A 23,188-nucleotide genomic window follows, 5' to 3' on the forward strand; every position below is an offset into this window, starting at 1 on the left:
TGTCCGCTGTGCAAACGTGAGGATTTGTGTTCAAATCCCCAGAACCCACACGCAGAGCCAGACTGGATATTGCATGTGTGTAACCCACATGTTCCTACAGGGAGGTGGGAGTCAGAGACAGGAAAATCCATCAACACAGGGGCTAGCTGGTGTGGTGTGTACAGTGGTGAATAGCCAGAGAGGGGGCCTGGGCTTAACCAAGGGGGAAGGTGAGGGCCGACACTGGTGTGCCATAGCAAGTGTGAATCCACACTCGTGCATATCACATGTATGCACACATGCAGGCACACACATCACACACACACACACACACACACACACGCACACACACACACACACACACACACACACACACACACACACACACACATCACATACTCCCCAGTCACATTATAACTAATTGCCCACGTGACTAGCAGTCTCTCCTACTGAACACTGCAAAGAAAAGACATTTCCATCATCCCAGGATGTTTAGTGGGCAGTGTTGTTCAGAGCATGACCATGTCACATCCATGACCTTGCCACCCCATCTCTTTGAATTCAGTGGTGCTCTGCCCTCTGCTCACAAAGGTGGTGTCCCCTCATCCCTTCTATCCCCTTAGAATTCCTGTAGAGTGTCTTGCTCTGCCCAGTATCACTCCATTGTGAACCTTCTCTTGGCTTTTCTAGCCAGAGTCTGAGCTCACTTGTTTAAGATCTCATCTGGCATTTTTTACTTTTAGGACACTTGTCATTTGCTCGTGTAAAGCAATGTATTCATTCACAGTAGAAAGTTGAATAATGGCTGCCCAAAGATGCCACATCCCAGTTTCCACCTCTTGGCACATGCATCTTCCATGGCAACAGGGACTTTATAGATGTGATTGAAGATTATGAGGTGGAAAGAACCGCTTGGATGACACTGAGGGGCCCAAAGAAGTCATTGCAAGTGTCCTTAGGAGAGAGATTCAGGAGGGTCAACATGAGACATATGCGATGGTAGAGGCTGAGGTTAGCATGATGCACCTGGAGATGGAGAGGAATAGAAATCAGGCATCCCTGAGAAGCAGAAAAGAGAGAAGCAGATTACCTCCACCGAGTTCCTGGAAGCAGCTCAGCTCTGCTGATGGGTTTCAAACTTGCAGGGTTATAGCACAATGACTTCGCTGTCCCTCCCAAGCTGGATCATGCACACATTCTGAGAGCCTCATTGGATGTGTGAAGTACATGGAAAGCCAAACCCCACAGAACTTTCCTACATTTGTATAAATATATAACATTCATCTTACAAACTAGGCATATTAAAAGATAGACAGTGGTAACTCAATGGTCTTAGCAACCTAATCATAAGATTTTTTTCCCTTATGGCTTCCCCTTGTGATGTCTGAATGCCCAGTGTCATTACTTTTGTACTTTGGGACCATGATTAAGTAAAATAAGAGTTACCAGGCTAAAAGAATTGTGATACAGCAGCAGTTGATCTGAGGGCTGAGCCAGCTACCAAGTGACTAAGGAGAGGGTAGCATACATAGAGTGGATACACAGGACAAAGGATGATTGACAGTCTAAAATTCTACCATGCTACTCGGGATAGGATACAATGTACAACTTCAGATTATTTACTTCTGGAATTTTCTCCTTTTCCATTCTGAGGTTGTGGTTGACCATGTGACTGACCCCAATGGAAGGCAAAAGTGCCCATTGGGGTAACCATTCTAATGCATCTACTCTTCCATCTACCCATCCATGTATCTCTGTACATGTCTGATGTCCATGGTGTACTCTTGTTCTGTGACAGATCTATGTTACCATAGTAAGCTTGAGCCAGCCTTGTTGTTGAGGAAGGAGAAGGCAAGGGTCCTAGAATCTAAGAATTACAAAGTAAGTCAGAGGCTGGAGTACATGGGGCCCTTCCTTCTGGTGTGTGATGTTGAAGCTCTGACCTGTAGATGGTACCGAATGACGAAGGATTTTGCATTACTGGTTTTTGACCAGACCTGTGTGTGACCTGGTTTGGATCTAAATCAATGCTGGAGGCTGGCAGACGTAAGGCTGCCACAGTTCTCTGGATGAGAAACAACAAGAAAGGCAATCAGGAAAGAGATGGGGTGATATTTAGGTGCTATTTCAGAGGCAGAGTGGAGAGGGCTTTGTGTTCAGTTAGATGCTGTGCACGAGAGGGCAGAATCCAAGATGACTCGGCTCCAAGATGACTCCGAGAACAGATGACTCTAAGCTCAGTGCCTGGCACACAGTGGATAAGACGCGATTGTCTTGAATTGAATGGTGTGGCGAGAAGACAATGGGGTGGATGATCACTGGGAGGAAAGGATGATGCCAATGAATATGAATAGTGGAGGGAAATAAATAGAAGAATAAGCATGTGTGCGCGCATGTGCGGGTGTGCGGGGGGCTGGAAAGGATGTGAGCCTTGTGCCCTGTCAGCCGGTGTGATTTCTGCGGCACCGTTTATCCTTTACTCTGTGAGCCAGATTCACGCTCAGAGAGTGAATTTAGGAAACTCTACCCACCTTGCACATGCCAGCTCTCTCAATGGCATGCTTACCAACTGGATTGATCTGGAAGGGCCTGAGAAGGAGGGAGGGAGCAAGTGGTGTGGGCTGACTTTTAGGGCACTCACTGTGCCATCCTGAACAAAGGCAGCGCCCCCGTTTTCTCCCTGCTCACGGCCCACACGTGGGGCAGTGTAGACATCTTTAGGCTGGACCCTCTTCAGGGATATGTGGTGATATATCAAAAGGACACAAATGATCTCTGCCCCCCAGAGTGGCATCCTGATGCCACCACACCGATGGAGGGATAAACAAAATGATCCAGAAGAGGCCATGATGTCCCTGGTTCCCACCAACGGTGTTCTGCTGTGGATCAGCTGTCGTCCCAGTACAACATGTCAGGGACAAGGGTAGGTGGACCAATCTTTTCCTTGACTCCTGTCTCCAGACATTGTTCTACCTGTTAACTGTGAGCTCACAGACTGAGAGAACTGGGAAGGTCTTACTGTTTAATTCAGTTTAGAAATTCTGGGTTGTACAAATATTCTTCAGTCTGGATGAATTCTGAGGCCTCTTCCCCATAACTGTGGCCAGCGACTGAGGAGGAAGCAGAGATTGCCATAAACACGTTTGTCTCCAGGGCCCCGTGAAGCCTGTGTGGAAAGGCAGCCCACGAGCGAAGCACAGCTGGGAAGGAACACACATCCAGCATTCTTTCCTGTGCCTGGCATGCTCAGCAGGAGGCCACAAGAAAGGACCAGCCAGTATCCATCTTCACAGTCACCAGTGAGCATCTGCCACCAGAGCGAGACCGCCGTGGTAACCGGACCAGTCTCCTCATTTTCCTTTCATTTGGGTTCTAAAATTCAATTTTTCTACTGAACCAGGGCAGAGTAATAGATCAGAGCCATTCTGTCATTTTCCTATCACCCTGGAAGCTCCACCCATCTTGTTCCCATCAGGCCACTTTACTAATCTATAGCACTGCAGTTTTCAAAGAGAGCTTTTCTCTCTCATTGTGTGTGTGTGTGTGTGTGTGTGTGTGTGTGTGTGTGTGTGTGTGTGTGTGTGTGCTGTGGGATGTTCTGTATGGCAAATGTGTTGCTGATTAGTCATTAAATAAAACACTGATTGGCCATTGGCTAGGCAGGAAGTGTAGGCGGGACAAGGAGGAGAATAAAGCTGGGAAGTGGAAGGCTGAGTCAGAGAGACACTGCCAGCCGCCACGATGACAAACAGCATGTGAAGATGCCGGTAAGCCACGAGCCATGTGGCAAGGTATAGATTTATGGAAATGGATTAATTTAAGCTGTAAGAACAGTTAGCAAGAAGCCTGCCACGGCCATACAGTTTGAAACCAATATAAGTCTCTGTGTTTACTTGGTCGGGTTTGAGAGGCTGTGGGACTGGCAGGTAAGAGAGATTTGTTCTGACTGTGGGCCAGTCAGGAAAACTCTAGCAACATGTGTGTGTGTGTGTGTGTGTGTGTGTGTGTGTGTGTGTGTGTGTGTGTGCATGTGTGTGTTCATGTATATATTCATATTTACGTATGTGTGTACACATGTGTGTGCACATGCAGGTGAAGGCCAGAGATTGATGCTGGAAACCATCCTTCTGTTTTGAAGTGTGTGCTGAGGATCCAAAGATGGGCCTTCATGTTTGCACATCAGCTAGGTTATCTCCCCAACATCTTTCTTTTGTTTTTTGAGATAGAGTTTCTCAATATAGCCTAGGCAAGGCTGGCCTGGAAGGTGCAATCCTCCTGTCTAGCCTCCAGAGTGTCAGCTCTTTTGACACTACTTCTATACTGCTCTACATCAGATGAGGCAATTTAGTTACACTTTCGTGTAAGCATTCCCTGTGGGTACCACTGAGCCCCTGTGGGCAGAGGTAGGCTCCCCAGCTTCTAAATTCCCATCGGTAAACTTCCCTTTTCTTGAATGATGAACGCTTTCAGCCATAAGCAATGGTGTATCTTGCACATGATCTCAGGTGGGGCACTCTTCTTGCACTCCAGTTAAGTTTTTTTTTTTTTTTTCACTCTCTAACCTTTAGTCCTAGCTGGTTAAATGCTCCCACTTTCTAGCTTCTGCTGTGGGTCTATCTCACAGAACCTGGAGTGGTCTTCAGAGATGGTTGCCTGCCGTGAGACCCTGAGCCTGGCTTCACACAGTCCCTTTGGCCTCCTGTGCTACACTGTCACTTGTCAGCTTCATGTTTCCATCACCGTCCTCTACCATGAGGTGATGTCAACCAATCTGGGGGTGGGGACAGGAAACACACACACAACCTCCCTAACATTTCAGTCAATCATTCTGATTGCTTGTGTTCTCATTCAGACTCTGGGGGTTGGACAGATGTGGTACGGCCCCCTGGCGGACCCTGACATTCGGAACAAAAGCTGGGCAGGACAGAATCCACTTCCAGCCCCTTTGGACTCACTCACTCACCAAGGCTTCTTCAGCTATTGAGCGGGAGTCTGTACACCAGCCCTTCCTGCCTTCTGTGATTAAGGAAAAGTTAGAGGACTATGATGGAAATATGGAAAAGGGTCCAGGCTTCCCAGGGAAGAAATGGAGCTGTATAAATCTAAGGCAGTTACGGCCTCCTGGGGGAGGGCTTCCAGGGGTTCCTTTGTGTTGGCCGTGCTTGCGTGCGCCAGTTGCCCAGTCATTTTCCCTCCTGCACGGTTAGGCTTCAGGTCGTTAGGCTGAAAGAAACATGTACTTCCCTGGAGGAAATTTAGTCACTCCCCTCCCTCTCCCACTCACAACCAGACTCCAGGAATCTCTGAGCATCTCTTGGAAGGGACTTAGAAGTCATTTAGCCCAACTGCCAGGATATTCCCTTGGTGAGCAGACAAGTGGGGTATAAGATAACAGCGTGGTTAATTCTCCATTATTTGGACATGGAATCTTCAGAGACAGAGAGTAAGAGACGTGCTCTTGCGGATGCTGGCGCTGGAGCGCTTTTCTTATCTTTTCCCTCTCCAAGCAAAACAACCCTATATCGCTCCACTGTTCCTCAGAGAACGGATTTTAAACTTTTGAAATCACATAAATCGAAGCCACCTTCATCTAACTAATGTGGATGCCGGCTTCATTTTCCTTCCAAAAACTTTTGGCGATTCCCCATTCAGGGGGGATCGACAGCATTTGAAATCAGATGACAGAATTACTCTAGCTGATACTACCCTTCAGCTACATCGCAGGACCAAGAGGCTCCGCTAACTGCTACCCGCCATAACGACTAGCAATCACGGTGCCATCACTGAAATGAATTAAATTATTAATTTCAATCGCACCCCACGGTGCGTTTATAAATCCCACCATCTGGGGAACATAAATATGGAGGTCCACATTCTAAACTTGGAGGCATGGTGCTGAGTGCCAAGGGCTGTATCTTTGAAGGCAGTAAAGATTTTTCAAGACACTATATGTGGAGCAGCAAGCTGTGCGATTCTGAGAGGGCTGTCCCTGCGCCTCGGCTAGCTGCGCCGTTTACTTGAGGTTCTGATGGGAGCCTTCCTCTTTTTTAACTGTTCTTACCAATAGACCCAATGAATTAAAAAATCTTCATTTAAGAAGGATATAAAATGGGGAATAAAATAAAGCAGTGACTCGGCTGTTTTGCCGCCCCCTCCTCTCCCTGTTGGATCCCTTCAGCTCCTCCCAGCATCTCTGTTCTTACGCAGTAGCTTCACATATGTAGCTATCTGTGTTAGCATGTGACCCCGAGCCAGCTATTCTTGGATATTGAATGTTTTCCAGATCTGTCTAAAATGTCAAGATAATTGTTCCTAAAGAAAAGGGAATGGAAGATCTAGGATGAGTATTTAACAGACCCCTGTAAGAGATTTAATTCTCCTTCCTTATGTGGAACCATTTGACCAGATGTTGGGGTTCAGGGACCTTCCCTGTTTGCCATCTGTGACATCCCCAAGGGCTGGTGAGAGAGGGACACTTCTAAAGAGCGCATGTAAATGACTTTCATGGAGCCCGGCAGGGGCACTGCATCCTGTCTTCCCCTAATGTGGGTTGCCAACTCAAAGCTAAGTCACAGCCCAGCCTTCAGAGGGTCTCCATGCCAGAGTCCTCACACCCACAACAGCCTGATTTCCATGGCACAGGGTTTCTTCCCTGTGACAGCAAGGAGAAATGCGGAGTTTTCTGCAGAGCGAATATTTTGAATGTTGTGATTCAAACAGGATCTTGTCCTGTTTTCTGGGTGGCCAGGGCTTTGTTGAAACTTTCTGTCTTGACTCCTTGATGGTAGGGACCAGTGTTCTGTAGTCCAGTGACTCTTCAGGGTACATACACATAAAACTGGACAGAGTGTAGCTGGCAGTGTCAATGTGCTCCTCAAACTGCTGCATCCCCCACCCCTCCCCTGTATGTGCCACTGACCATGGCTGTACAGCGGTCAATGGAAGGTAGTCCTATATGTGAAGAGAAAAGAAAGTGTTTGGGGATGGGATGTTTCCAGAGTCTGCCTTGAAGGTGGAGTCCCTGTAATTTCCGACAGAGGTAAGCATCAGTGTAAAGAGTACTCGTTTGTGCCCAATTAGAGTTTCATTTCTTCAGTGAGTGTTGAAGATGCCTGTCTTATGTTACTTAGCCAGATTAGCCTGCTCTGAGCCCTGTTAGGACAAGCAAATAAATTGAAGCGGCAATCACCATGGATTTAAATGAAACTTCTGATCTTCATGGCAAAGTCCTTGCCCGCAGCCTAGCCTCCCTTTTTCTCTCTGGGTTATAAAATCAATGCACATGGAATTTGAGGGAGCTGATCCTTTGGAGACTTCCATGTCCTGAGCTTATTAATGACAATGAAGGACCCAAAGTCAGTGATTTATGCACTGTAGACACGGTTCTCCCCAACCTCTGCTGGAGTTAGTAGACTGGAATAATTACAGACTAAATAACGATGATAAGAAGGAAATGTGCTGTAGTTGGAGTTAGTGGGCTGAGAAAACAAATGTTCCCAGTCTCAGGAGAATCTGTTTGCTGCGACAGAGGAAGGAAAGACAGAAGTGAAGAGACCTTGGCCTGATCTGCATGAGTTCAGTAACTGGGAGACATTGTGCACTGCTTTCACAACCAACACAATACGACAATCAAGAAGAGGCCTTCAGCAGCCTGCTTGGTGTCAATCCCCACCCTGCTGTGGGAAAACACCCAGTGGGCACGGCTGTTGAGGTGAAAATCTAGAGTGTTCACTGCTCTGCACCTGGCGTGGCTGCTGCTTCTGAGCTGAGCCTGGAAGACCCAATGTGAGAATGCACTTGAGCTTGAGTTTGCTTTCTACAGAGGAACACTCCCTCAAAAGAACTGAGAAACGCCCTGCCAAAAGCAAACTGTGGTTGCTTGGTGTGAGTGTCGCATGACTACCCTGGTAATTTCAGGATGTGATAGCTGGTGTTAATTGTCAACTGCATCCTAGAATCATCTGCAAAGTGAGTCTTAGCGAAGAATTATTTAGATTATGTTGGCTGGAAGGCATGTCTATGCGAGAGTGTCTTGATCAGTGGGCAGACTGCCCACTGTGGGTGTCACCATCCCCTAGGCAGGGGAATATGGATTGTATAAGAATGGAGAAAGCCAGCTAAGCACTTAGAAACGTGCATATGTTCATTGCTTTCTGCTCTTGACTGTAGATGGAATGAGATTAGCTGCTTCAAGTTCCTTGATTTCCCTACAATGATGGACTATAGCTGGAACTACATATGACTTTTGACAGGGTATATTATAACATCTGGAAATGAAACAGGGGTTCTTTTATCTTGGAGTGTCCCAAGGACTCACCCTACGTAACTAGTACTTATACATTTCCAAGCTGAATCCCTCAGCATCCAGTTCAAGTATCCTGGCCTAATGATGGAGGGCCAGTGTTCACAGAGAACCTGGTGAACATGGCTTCCTGCTGCAGAGAATGACTGCCCTCCATGTTCCCTTGAATCTCTACCAGGATAGACAGCACTGGCTGACACTGCCCTGTGGTGAATACAGGGAACAGAGAAGACAACACTCATTTCATATGGTGCCTTTGAGCAGGCTGGGGAGAGAGACACAGAAGCACACTGGCGACATCTTCAAGGACAAGCAGCACAGAAGAGATGTTTTCTTGCGTCTTGGACAGTATGTAAACAGCCTTCACCCTGGGAAGAGTGAATGCCTGCCTGAGCTTAGAACTCCAGCTCTGCATCCACTTAGCACTTCCTGTTCAAGGGTAAATGCTTATCCTAGCAACTCCTTTTCAGGGAACATTTTTTTTTTTATAATAAGATGTGATGGCCAATTTAATTGACCCCTGAGGCCACAGGATAGAGAAACAGCAAAGCTCTGTAGAGAATTATTTAAGGAAAAGGACACAGAAATCTAGAGCATTCATGATTCAATCCCATATAATAGGATATGTGTAATTTAACAGACATTGAAATAAGATCTTTTGAAGGGGTGTGTGTGTGTGTGTGTGTGTGTGTGTGTGTGTGTGTGTGTGTGTGTAGGGGTATTTGCATGTGAGTGTAGGTGCTCAAAGAAGCCAGAAGAAGGTGTTGGATCTCCTGGAGCTGGAGTCACAGGTAGTTATGAACTGCGTGTTTTGGAGGTTAAGAACAGGTCTTAGGTCCTCTAAAGAAACATTAGATGTTCTGCGTCTCTCTCCCCAGCCTGATCAAAGGTACCATATGAAATGAGTGTTGTCTTCTCTGTTCCCTGTATTCACCACAGGGCAGTGTCGGCCAGTGCTGTCTATCCTGGTAGAGAGTCAAGGGAACATGGAGGGTAGTCATTCTCTGCAGCAGGAAGCCATGCTCACCATGGCTTTGATCACGGAGCCATCTCTTCACCCCCCAAATACGATCTTTAAAGGAGTCACCTGATTTCCTACAACCTTCATTTTCCTACTTGGTTGTATACCCAGGAAAGAGAATAGGGCTAAGGGGAGGGCACCTCTGTCTGACCAAGGACAATTTCCACAGAGAACAGCTGGCTGAGCTTTGTCAGCTGGCAGTATGCCAGACAGCTGGGGAAGGGAATGCGTTCTTGAAGTGGGCTCTGGTGGTGTGTCCCAGGACTCACTATACCTGGCACAGCCTCTGTAACACACACACACACACACACACACACACACACACACACACACACACACACAGCTCGGAGCTGTTTAATTCAATCATCTGTCAGTTCGACAGTGTTTGAGTATCATCCCTTCACTTAGTGTGGGTCATCTCTAAGCCTCCCAGAGCCCTCCAGCAGGGGGTTATCTCTTTCTCCCAGTCCTCACTAGGGCACCAGATCCTTCATCATTGAACAGTGTGTAATGATACCCCAGCTCTCCTGTTTCCCTGGAATCAAATTCTATACAAATTCCAGTGGTTCCTGCTAGTACCATGGACTATATCCTGAAGCTCCTTTACTCTATCCTGGTCACCAGTCCCTCTGCGGACACAGCTGGGCTAGATTGGTACCTGACTAGATTTTGGTCTGGTAGCCATGTAGAGAAAGGGGAGGATCCCATGCCACCCAAGTCAGGGTCTGTGCTGTTACCAAGCAAATGCAACTTGTGACCACCTCAAGGCTCAGCACCCAAGTCCTTCTAAACCAGACCTCTGCTTCTGGCACAGACGACTTGCTAGGATGGACCAATCTTCTCTGAAATCTTCAATCTTTAGATTCAACAACAGAGCCTTATCCTAAGATTTTTCTGGTCTTTGGATGCAAGGCATGAAACTTTTTTAAAAAAAATTTCCAGGCAGGTCACTGGGCACTCTACCTAACGGGTGGTTAGCTACCTCAGGCTCCCAATAACTCTTTAGTGCACCCGAAGCACTGAGGAGCAACCACCCAGCTCCATCATTCTTACAGTTTCTACGCTCCCCAGGGCTCTCAGACACTGGAGATTTTCTATCTCCAATTCATCTCATGTGGCTGGCACCACACCCCTACTCTCCACCAGCGAACATCTTATCAGTTGGACCACTAGAGCACCCTGGAGCTTGTCTGATGGCATTTATCACCTTCCCAGGTTCCTTGTTGCCAGTGGACCAGCAGATGCCCAACTTCCAACCTCTCTTGGAATGTCATTCCTTAGACTGCCCCCGGCATCAATCTCCTGGAGTCAAGTTCCCAAGAAAATCCTTTCAGAGATGGAGATAGATTGGAGTGTCTTCTTGGGATACTGCTTCTAGAGGCAATGCCTGTGAAGGAGAGAAGGCAATGTGGAACAGGGGTGATGCCTTTGCCGAAGAGGTTGCAGGCTATACATGAAATGTCCTGGAATAGGACATTAATAGTTACTCCAAGGAGACAGGGTGCAGGGGTACAGAATAGTCATTGGATACACACTGAACATGGGGACGAGGGAAAGCGCCAAGGACCTGCCTAGTGATCTACACTCCTGGTGGCAGGATGGTGTCACGAGGAAAACTGGGCACCGCCCCCCCAGCATTCACTCACTGTCCCAGCTCTACAGAGCAGGCTCCTCTCTCTCTATAGCTCTACTGAGTTTTTGCCTTTACACACCCCAGTGACTAGGTAACCTCCTGTTAAGCCCTGTCTCAAAGCCTCTAACACCTCCTGTAATGCCAAGCTGAGAGCCAAAATTTTAACTTGTGTGCCTTTGGGAGATGTTGCAGATCCACACTGCAGCGTCCTGGAGGGTTAATGTCAAACACCAGAGTCTCCTTGGTGAATGCTTGGAGCAGTCGCTAACTTACTCAAGATCAATGGCCCGACTTAGATGCAGGTCGCAGGTGCTGGTCACAGCTGCTTCCTATCTGTTTTTATCATACTGGCAGCCATGTAAATTGTCATGTGACTTCACATTTTCTACCCATATCAAGTTTGGGGCACTCTACCTGCGAGGTTTGCTACATTCTAGATGTCCTACCTGCTCTGACCTGTGTCTTCTCTCACCCAGCTGAGCCTTCTTGCCTAGCATACTTTATTTTGAGGATGCTGCTCAGGGTACCTTTTTTTTTTCATATAGACCTTTCTGTAGCTCTAACTAATCTTGCATAAAATCAATTGTCTGTGTGCCTGTGCATGCATAGGCATGTGTGTGAGTCTGTGTGCATGTATTGGATGCTTTTCTGACTTTCTCCTGATATCCACCTCTCTCCTCTGTAGCTCTGTGGCCTCTGGAGACACCTGGACACAAAAGTACCCACTGCTTAGTAAGGCTTTGACATGGCTTGTATTCACCTTTTGCACTAAAAATAACGACTCCTTAAGAAAAATCCCAGTCCCTGTATTCATGCTGAACACCCAGTGAGTTCCCACTGGACACTGACTGATGAGGATAGTTGAGAGTGATAGTTCCCTGGCCAGAATAATCTGGAATAGCAGCATTACCCTGGTGTATGCACAGAGGTAAAGATATGCTGAAACTCACGCTCAGCACTCTAGTCACCAATCAGAAATGCTCTATGCTTTGAGGAACTTGTCAGTATTTGTGCAAGATTGTGAATTATTAGTTGCTACTTAGAAGGAGTTTCACTGTAGAAAATGCCACTCCACTCTTTGCTAGGTGGTCTAAGCGAAGTGTGCCTCATTGTGAAGACTTCTTTATTGAGCTCAGATCCCTGCTTCATGGCCTCATGCCAAAAGTCCTTGACTACCTTGTAAGCACACCCCTCTCCAGGCAAAACCAGGACAAACCTCCAGCTTACCACGGGCAGTCTAAAGAGCTGTAGTACCATTCTCTGGGACTTGGACTTCCTCAGGCCAAGGGCAGGAAAGCAGAGTGGTTGACAAGCCTCACTTCTGAGATGTGCCCTGGACCTGAGAGTGGTCATATCTCACTCCCTGTCTCATGACCACAGCCAGGATTCCAATATCAGTCTTTTCAAGGGTCTGTACCAGCTTATGTACCACCTTATTCCTGGATGACCCTGGCTCTCTGGTACTGAATTCAACGGAGATTTTAGTAAAGATTCCTGTCTTATGCCACTGATTTCTCTCTCTCCCTCCCTCTCTCTCCTTCTCTCTCCTCCCTCTCTGTGTGTTCAAATATGTGTGTGCATGTTTGTGTATAGCTACACACACAAACATATATGTGTATGCATGTGAGGTCAGAAGACAACCTTTAGTGTAGTTCATCAGGTATCTTTTACCATCTTTGTTTGAGTCAAGGTCCTTAACTGGCCTGAAACTTCACCCAGTGGGCTAGTCCAGATGGCCAGCACTCTGTAGAGTTCCACCTGTCTCCACCTCCCATCTCACCACTGCTGAGATTACGACGTGGGTTCTGGGGATCCAGACCCGGGTCCTCATGCTTGTGAGGTAAGCGCTTTACTGTCTGAACAGTCTCTCCATCCTCTAGGAAGCCTCAACCCCAGCCCTTCAGCTGATCTCTGCCCAAGTCCTTGATCCACCTGTAGGACTTGACCTTTTGAAGATTGTTGCAGAATTTGGTCCCTCCCATCTCTCCCGTAGGAGTGGATTTATTATAGAATGTCTTCATTCTCAGGTTGCCATGGGATTTCACATACAATTCTCACCTTGGAAATAAGAGCAAATGGCAACTGAAACTCATGTGGGTTCCTCATAGTACGCATTGTTAACTTGACAACCAAGAGAGAAAGTACATGGAGAAGCAGCCAGGAGAGGAGTAGCTGAAGGCTGATGTAGAGGGAGACTGAGGCACAGGCCCAGTTACATAGTCAGTACAGACTTGCTCTGTGTGCAGGGAAGATATTCTGAGACTCTGAGTGGATGCCTGAAAACACACAGGATGAAATCCTATGTGCAGCATGCCATTTCCTAAACATGCAAACACAGATTTAGTGTTTTATTCGTCTTTGACTAAGACCCTATGGTGTATCATGTCTGTATTTTTGTGACTACCCAAAACTAACATTGAGTTCTTTTTCCTATCAGTTTCACAGATGGAAGACCCTTTCTCACACAGATGTCAACAACTATAGTTTATGATTTTTTTTCTATTCTTATCGTCAGATCCATCTACCCTTTTACCAAAGAATGTACTTTGTGGCTTCTCTTCTGTGTATTCAAGTTCCAGCATCTCTATTCTTACACACTGGGGACAACATTAAGTAAAATAAAGGTGACATGAACTCATGTTTTGTGATATTTTGACACTCTCTCTGATATCCAAAATGTCCACCAGAGGACTAAGGAGAAGATAGCCTACACAGTATGGATACTGTGGGCAAAGGAAGTGTTCGCATCCCACTGGGAGTGAGCCAGGTAGAAAAGGATTGCATCACACTATTCAGCATGCAACTTAAAACAGGATTATTGACTTCCGGAAGTTAACTTTTTCAGACTTTAGTTGGCCTGGTAAATGGAACTGTGAAAGGGCAGCTACAGCTAAGGGTCTGCACACCTTTCATCTCAGTCAGCACCCAGGTTCCAGGACTCGGGTACCTATATAAACATCCAAGATGGCTAAATTCTTTCTTCCTGGCTATGCAAGCCAGACAGACTCTGGAATGGAGCACCCCAAAGTCCCCATGCCTTGTGTTCTCTAAGATCTAGAAGTGGTGATGTGGGGTCAGGGGCCTCTCTACTCTACAGACAGGGCCCAAGGATGACCCTTTTCAATGTTAACTCTCAATAAGAGGCCCAGGTTTTGCCTGTAAGTCTGTTGACAGTGACTCCAGAGGGTTGAATATAAACAATGGGATGTTTTTGGAATAGCCTGCTCATATTTTCTTTTCTTTTTTTTCTTTCTTTCTTCTTCTTTTTTTTTGTTTGTTTGTTTTGTTTTTCGAGACAGAGTTTCTCTGTGTAGCTTTGGAGCCTGTCCTGGAACTCGCTTTGTAGACCAGGCTGGCCTCGAACTCACAGAGATCCGCCTGCCTCTGCCTCCCGAGTGCTGGGATTAAAGGCGTGCACCACCACCACCCAGAATGTTCATATTTTCTTAGCCTAAACCACTCATACTGGACATAACTGATTTCAAGCTGTAGAGCTGAACTATCGTCTCCATTCCTGGAAGCAGAGGAGAATGGGATGCAGGGGCATTAGTGATGCATATCAAATCAGATCAAGACCGGGCTATAGATCCTGTGCATGGTTTGTGGGAGGAGAGGGGATGCTCCATATTGCCCTATTCCCATACTGGGAAGAGCAGAATATGGGAGAAGGTGGGGAGTCACTAAGATCTTAGGTCCCACAGGCACTCCACAGAGAGGAATGCATTCTAAAACACAGCCAGTCCACAGCCAGGAACTGTAGATCACTGGGAGGACCCAAATCTGGTCTCTGAGAATGGTCTCTTCATTCTTTCAATAACAAACGTTGCCCAAATGAGAACAATGTAAAGCTAAACTGTTGCTATCAGGCTTGGCCACGCACACACACACACACACACACACACACACACACACACACACACACACACACACACTGAGGATATCTCTTCAGTGAACTGTCCAAATTCCACTTTTCCTTGTCATCACTGTGACACCATCCTGTGTGTTGGCTTCGCTGATACTATGAGCCCTGGCTAGAGAAGAGCCCTGCAGCTGGTCCAGGGATTGAGGCACCATCTTTGGTTTTATTAGCATCATGTCCTGCCTGATCCTGTCACTACATCTCAGGATCTTCCAGAAATAACCCAAGTCTATAAAAATACTATTTAGATGCAATTACATATTCTTATATCCTAAACAACTATATATGGTTAGTATTGTCAACTTGATAGAATCTAGAATCACCTGGGAGATGGATTTCTGGGCATGCCTGTAGGAGATTTTGCACATACACACACACACACACACACACACACACACACACAGTAAATTTATTCATTTATTTCCATCCCTTTTGCAGTTTCTCCTCTCTCCTTTCCTCCTATTCCTCAACCCCACCTCCTCTCTGCCCCCCCACCCCCCCACCCCCATCCTGCTCCATCCATTCCTCCTCTGTTTCTGTTCAGAAAGGGACAGGCCTCCTGCGGGTGTCACCAAAGCATGGCATATCAAGTTGAGGTAGGGCTAAGTTGCCCCCTTGTATTAAAGCTGCAGGAGATTATTTTAATTGCATTAATTGAGATGGGAAGACCCACCCACTGTGGGTGGCACCATTCCCTGGATGGGATCCTGGACTACACAGGTAAAGAAAGGGACGTGATCAGCAGCATGCATGCACTGTCTGCTTCCTGTTTACAGACGCAGTGTGACAAGCTGCTTCTTGCTGCCATGATGTCCCTGCCATGGCTGGCTGTGTCCATGAACTGCCAGTCAGAGGAAACCTCTTCTCCCTTGAGTCTCTTTTGCCAGAGGGTCTTACCCCAGTGACAGAGGCTAAGGACCTAAGATGCACAGACACGGAGGATACAGAAATATAAAGCTGCCTTTCAGGACACAGGAGATTGTGTCCAAAGTTTAAGAACCACTTTAAGGGAAGTGTTTTCCTTGGAAAACCCACTATGGAAATGCCCCAGCCTCAGATTCTCCAGTCGAAGACATGCTCTGCTCCCAAACAGAATCTCTCGGTCAGGACCGGTGATGTGAACTGGATCCAAAGAGGGTGCCAGGGATGGGGTCACAGATGCCAGAGCCCCAGCACGGCCTTGACCTGACAGCTATGGCAGAAGGGACCTCTGCACACCCCGAAACCTCCATCGCCTTGGAGCCTAGGAGCCACACCCGCTACAGTTCAAGTGAGCCACACAAGGAAGGGAAACGTCTTGGAAAACTCCTGTGGATGTGCATGTCCAGATTATCTCACTGCAGCCACATGCTCTTAAAATCCAGCCGTCTGGGCTTTTCTTGACCCCAGGTGAAGAGGTGACTTCCCTCTTTGAGTCAGTGTTCATAATTGGGCTGTCTGTTAGCTGAGGTGGGGAGAAAACAATGCTCTAAGAGGTCAGGGGTTCAAGGCCCACGTGGGTTAGTTAGTGTTCTTCTGTTCTTTGGCCAAAAGTCTATATCCTCTATGCCTGCCCAGCTACTCTGATGATAGCAGGGGCATGGGGGTGGGGGGAGGGGAAGCTGTGAGTGTCTCTCTTTCCAGACCTGCTCTTCCTGTTCAAGAAAACAAGACCTTACGTCAGCGATGCCTTCTCCAGGGCCGAGGACTGTTCCATTAGTCAGCAGTGAAGAGAACAGCAGGTCTCATTCCCCAACGGTGGCCAGGAGGCTGGAGGTGCAGGAACAATGGTTACAGCCCGGTACCAGCTTGGTCTCTTACTCAAGTGAGAACATAGCAGAGGTGAAGTCCTTGTTACCCTGAAGTGATTTATTATTATTATTATTATTGTTGTTGTTTTCTTTTGTAGTTGCCAAAGTTTCAACATTTTCTGCACATTTGTGTAAAGAGTAAAATAGGTTGCTTCAAATTTCTTCTGTTTTTTTTTTTTTTTCTATAAATGGTATCCCCTGACATGATTAGAGAAAGAAAGTTCTCAGAGGAGGCTGGGAAGAGCCCCAAGTACTCCCAGACACCCACTTGTGGCCTGGGGGCTTTTTAGATGTTACTTTTAGCCACAGTTCCTGATTCCTCTGGTCTTCTGTGATGACCACATGACTTCTGGATGACCACATGACTCCAAGATGGCATTAGCCCTACATGGTGGGAAAGCCATGAGCTGCCACATGGGCCAGACGTGGTCTTATGAATCCCTAATTTTGTATGCGTGTACCTATGGTACATGCCTGGGAAAGCTGCTCTACTTCACGAGCCTCAGTTTCCTTACTGTAAAATGGGAATATCAACATTTACGTTATAGGACTGCCAGGAGAACTGCGTGGGGATGTATAGTCTGGCAGGTGGAGAGTGATACTCCGCAGATTTTTAAGCTTTTCTTTTACTGGCTGGAGTTCTCAGTATTGTATGCAATTCTTTTCATTGTTACATTTCCGCCGCCTTCCCTCAAGGCCACGTGCATAGAACATTCCTTCCTGAATTGTCATGGGCAGATGCTGTGGAAAGTCCTCCCACCTGGCTCAGCTCATCTGAATTCACCAGCAGCCACCATCCTCAACATCTTCCCAGGATCATCCATCTCAAGGACCTGGGCTTTCTCACTGTTTTGCTTGAGGATGCTCCAAGGACCTGGAGAGCTCAGGGCTTGTGCTGCCAGGGCACCATCCACCAGAAGGAAGCCACTCTCCCTTCCTCAGGTGAGAGACTCAGCCCCAAGACTGTCTCAAGGGATTCTCCAATCCATTCGCTTGACCTGATGAAGTCCACAGCGAGACCCACCCACGAGGCCTCTGTGCTGGCTTTTCTAACTTGCCATATTTCTGTGCTTGTGAATCCTGCATTCACTTTGAGACTGACACACTAATAACCACACTTAGGAAGTGCCTGAATGTTCACTTCTAACATAGACTTCTAGCCTTTGCGTGCTCATCTAGTTCAGGATTTTTTTTTTTTTTTTTTTTGAGAACCCAAACTAAAATACCCATCTCTTGGAATTTTTGCTTCTTTTATTTCCAATGTTTGTATATAGTAAAATTAACCTTTTATTTTATTAACTAATTAATTTTTTGAAGACAAGGTCTCACTATGTATCTCTGACTAGCCTGGAACATCCAAGCTGAGCTCAAACTCATAGAGATCCACCTGCTTTGAATCCTGGGATTAAAGGCATGTACCACCACTCCCAGAGTAGTTAAGGCTGGGAATTGTGGATAGAGCTCTTAACCTAGAATGCACGAGGCCCTCTGGTTCAAAACCCAGTATTGAAAGAAAAAAAAAGTGAGAGGGTCTGTAAGTCCCGAGTCTTGACAAGGAAAGTGCTAATATAACGGAGAGCGCAATGGGACACACAGCAAAGTCTCACACCAGCACATTCCCTCAGGGTGCGGTAGTCCACACACCTCTCACCCCAGCCCTGCCTCCAGCAACCAGGAGACCTCTTGAAGCCCGGCTTCTTGCATGCTGTTTATTGCCTCTGAGTTCAGCATTCCACCCAGAACTTGGGAGGCAGAGGCAGGCTGATCTCTGTGAGTTAAGGCCAGCCTGGTCTACAGAGTGAGATCCATGATAGCCAGCACTGTTACACAGAGAAAAAATACAGCATTCCATTCTATGGACATAAGACAGCTTATCAAACTCAGGAGACCGTAGGACTTGCCGCACAGGATGACCAGGACTCCGGGGCCAACACTATGCCGTTTTATCCCACACCAGAACGTTGAGTGCTCAGTAGATGTTAAGCCTGTGTTTGCATCACCCTGCTCTCTCCTTTGCAGACCTCCGCTTTAGATGTCCTTCTGCATAGACAGCTCTTTCACCCTCGCACCAGCCTACTTGCTCCTGATTCCTATCACTCCCTGTCAAGGGACAGCCCCAATGTCGACCTGAAACTCTTTCTTGTCACCCCATCACAGCCTTCAGTGCGTTAGTAAGCTGTGAGCTATGCCAGGGCAGAGAAGGTCTTTACCACACCAATCTGTCTGATGGATGGATGGGTGCACATCTGAAGGAAGGAATGAACGAATGAATGAATGAATGAATGCTTTCATTTCATCTCTGCCTGTGAGTTCCAATTGGACGTTTCCTCTGAGCACTGCCACAATGCAACCTCTTTACTGCGTATGTGGGTGGGTTCCTGCTACTCACTCCAGGACCCTGCTTGCAGTCAGCCAAGCGCATGTTGCTTCTTTGACAAGTTGGATGCCGAGTGGAGAAACTTGAATGCTTTCATCTATTTACTTTTACCACATGCCATAGAAATTAAAAATACATTGTACCACAAGTGCTGTATTTAGTGTCTCCCTTTAATTACATTCAAGTGTGTTGCTAAATAGTCTTGAGGAAACCGTAATGACCAGCTGTTCTACCCTTTTCCCATATGTCAGAGATGGTTTCTGAAATCACATTCTGGGACAGGCAGGTCGTATAATTAGACAGTGTATAGTTAACACTTCTAGATTTCTCCCTTAAACTGTGGGGCCTTTACACTAACATATTGCATGATTCTGCCAGTTTGGCACAATACAATTAAATGATGTGCCAAAGAGCAAGGAGAATATACCAGCGCCATCAGTCGTGGGCTGACAGTGTAAGTGTGTGTGCACTATGCAAGATTCAGTGTGCTCAGCTGACAGATACACTTAGGAAAGAGGACTTTAAATTTTTAATAGTCCCTTGTAGTACCATTTATCTCGTTATAATTAGATGTGAAAGTAGCTCTTTTTTTGTCCTTTCAAACAAAGAGATATCATCCAAAATATACAACAACCATTTAAGAAAACAGAACTGAAAATCTCTGGGGTTGGATGAGAAGACAATACGGGTTCCTGTGGGGGACATGGGAATTGTTTTCTATTGCCAAACTAGATTTGGAAGATAAAAGAAGATGGGTTGAGATAAAGGATTATTGTGAGATAAGCTGTGGCTTCCGGCAGTTGTCTTCTTCAGTTTGGGGACTTGTCTTGAACCACAGTAATAGTTCACTTGATCAAATTCAGCTAGTTCTTTGAATTTTAAAATGCAGACGTTGAAATAGAAATATAAAATAAAAGAGTCAAATCCAAGTAGATGATGTTCTTCATGTTCCTCTTCCAAGGAAAATGACCTGATGGTCATCCTAAGCCAGGAGTCATAAATGTAGCTCTGATTTCAGAGAAGACTTGTCCTCAAGAACACAGCCAATTCATGGCCAAGGCTTTCTTCCATCCGAAAATAACAAAATCACTTTTAAAAAGCCTGAGCGAGGGAGGTACACTCTCCCAAAAAGACCGATTTACAACGCTTTGTCTGTACATTTGAATCTCCAGCGACTTACTCAGATGTAAGCGCCGACAGCTGTAATCATTTTAAATCTTGCTTTGTGTCCTGAGTTAGAATGGTGTTCAATTGATATTCAGAATAATGGCAGCAGTGTGGTGTGCTGCTTTGAAAAGGACCTGAGTACAATCCAGTGCTTTGGGAAATTGACTCGCCAGAGGGTTAATCCACATTTAGAACTTGCATTAATAAAAACTCTACCTTGTGCCACAGGGTGTTCAGAAGACTTCATTTTTTTGAATGTTTTAGTTCAGCAACATGGCTTCCTTTGTCCTGACTTTTAAAGAGATTTAAAAGTTGGGCTCCTGTGGTCATTCTGCAAGGCCCCTTACACAGAGCCAGATGCTCGGCTCACAGGTGCAAGGATGCCTTTGGTGTGGTGTGTTGACCTAGATCTCCATGAACCAACAGAGGATCACGGACAATGACTTGATCTGGGAAACTTCAGCTTGTGTCTCCAACCCACCTCAGAGTGCTGTCTACTTTCCTCCATCTTTTCCAGAGTTTGGTTAGCCAAACCCAGCCGGAAGAGAGAGCCGAAAGCAGTTGGAGGGGGAAGATCCATGAAGCGGCTGCTCTGCCACAGACGGTGGTTAGCAGCATTGGTGACTAGAGGGTCCTTTAAAATACACAGAAACCTCCGAGTCCCTCACATACAACAGAGAGTCTTGTCCTCAATTTAAAATAAATCATTCAGATGGAAAATAATTCATGTCTTCAAAGAGTGGACTGAAGTAGAGAGAATGATAATGAAGACAGGAGGGAAAAAACCATCTCTATTCCCTGTGAGTAGAGTGGTGTGCTCCTGTATGACCAGGAGTCAAGGTGGCAGGCAATGGATTCCGTCATCGTTCTCTTTAGATAGGCCTGTGTGTGCTTGGCCATGACTGGCTGCTTCTCCTCTGCTGAGGGGGACTTGGGCCTGGACTACCCCTCATGCTAGGGAGAGGACTCAGCCACACAAGCAGGAGGATCCCCAGCACCTGGGCAAATGTTGCGTGGATATGGAGGCCCACCTCTAATCCCAGCACTCTGGAAGCAGAGACAGGAGACCTAGGAACAAGATGGTTGGTTAATCTAGTCGAATCAGAGGTCACTGGGCTCAAATGAGAGACCCTGCCTCCATATATAAGCCAGAGCATTATCAGAGAAGATGACCCACATAGACCTGTGTCTTCTACATGCACACAAATGTACATCCCCCAAACACACATATACACATGCATGCACACCACAAACATACATGCAAAAGAATACCATCCCTTACTATGTGCTCTTTCTAGCAGACGCTCTGTGTTTTATCTTCACATAGAACTCCTATTCACCCTTCAATGCCCAGCTCAAACGACACCCTGGCTACGATTCTTGCTGAACTTCCATGATGCCTCCTCTTTTTGTCTACTTCTCTCTTACCTCTGAGCTTCCTCAATGTCTGGCACTTATCCCAGGGGCTCTGGTTACTTTCTTTCTTCTCCCACACAATTCTGTTATTTAGGATTCAAAGTCTGTTGCCGTACATTTTTGTTAAGGGGCACTTGTCCTTCTGTAAGGATTAAGCACATTTTAGACTCTTACAATAAAAAAATTAAAAAAATGTGCATCCAAGTGTTGAATTGTTTTCCTTAAGCTTAGTAAATAAAATAGCTTATAAATTAAGAACTTACGCCTACTTTTGAAATGTAAACATTTTCAGGTGAATGTATATATATATATATATATATATATATATATATATGTGTGTGTGTGTGTGTGTGTGTGTGTGTGTGTGTGTGAACACATTTCTGATTTTCAATATCAAACCATAAAATGCATATAATATAATGATACAATACAATGTAATGATTTACTTTTCTGATCTCAGAGGAAAAATTAGAATGTAATCAGATTGATTTATGATTTTGACTATATCTGGTCAATCTCCCCACCTCGAGAAACACTACTGCCTAGATTATGAATTTCCCACAAGATTTTGATCTGCTTCAGTGTAAGTGTGTATAGATTACACTGAGGAACCGACAAAAATAATTTTCTGCACTACATGATTGAAAGAAAAGTTTTTTTGTGCTGTATTGATCAAAGGCAGGGGCGATAGGGAAGAATGCCCCTTTTCTCATTGTGGAGGGTGGTGGCCACCATCACACACACACAATGTTGTCTCCCCAAACAGACTCAGTGAGACAAGACTCATACAGACCAGGACTTAGAAAGCTGCACTTACAGGCCCCATCCAGGGCCCCACTTATTCCTGCCATAATAAAAGGTCACTGAGGTACCGTTGGGCTCTGTGGTGGCTCTTACACCATCCCTGACTGCCTCCTGGTCACCCTGGCAGAGGTGATGTATGAAGACAGATACTGACCGGCAAAATGGAAAAACGCTCATTCTCAAGCTCCTTGCCAGAAATATTTGCCAATAATGTTTGACCTAGAAGCTTCCTTTTGTCTCAAAGGCAGTGTAGCCAGGTGAGCCCTGCTCTGTTAGTGTGGTCACTTGTATCTTTGTGACACACTGAAAATGATCCTCATTAGAGACCCTAGTTTTGGCTTTTGTTTGTTTTTGGTTTTTGTCTAAGAACTTCTCCATAACTCATGCCCAAGCATGCCAATTGTTCCTCTAATGTGAGACCGTATTTCACTTACCCCTACATGCTAACATAGGCCCTAACATGGCCCCCAACACCATTGGAAGCTAATGATGCTTTGGTTAAGTGAATGTCTATAACTGAGCTGAAAGGGAGTGCAGAACTGTAACTCCAACAGCTTCCACTCAAAGCCCCAGTGCACCTTCTCAGTTCCTGCACACACTTCCTACTCCTTTCTATGGACTTTTGTTTTTCTGTCCTTACTCAACATAACTTAGGAAAACACAACTGCCATCCATTGTGAGTCTGAAAAAAAAATCCAAGAGCATCAAATGATGCATGCCTTTCTCTGTAAAAAAGAACATGGCCACATTCTCATTGCTCGGGACATGCAGGGAAGCACA

General features: G+C 46.1%; 1 long non-coding RNA gene across 1 annotated transcript; it reads left to right on the plus strand.

Moving 5' to 3' along the window:
* Positions 1-390: 390 nt before the first annotated feature.
* On the plus strand, positions 391-21,763 carry LOC128110145 (uncharacterized). Its single transcript, XR_008218076.1, has 4 exons — positions 391-2,902; positions 3,133-12,775; positions 13,373-16,243; positions 16,478-21,763. It is a non-coding gene; the product is annotated as an uncharacterized LOC128110145 (long non-coding RNA).
* The last annotated feature ends 1,425 nt before the right edge of the window (positions 21,764-23,188 follow it).

Source organism: Peromyscus californicus, unplaced genomic scaffold, assembly GCF_007827085.1.
Source record: "Peromyscus californicus insignis strain IS unplaced genomic scaffold, ASM782708v3 Scaffold_14__1_contigs__length_90479793_seg_2, whole genome shotgun sequence".
Taxonomy (NCBI): domain Eukaryota; kingdom Metazoa; phylum Chordata; class Mammalia; order Rodentia; family Cricetidae; genus Peromyscus; species Peromyscus californicus.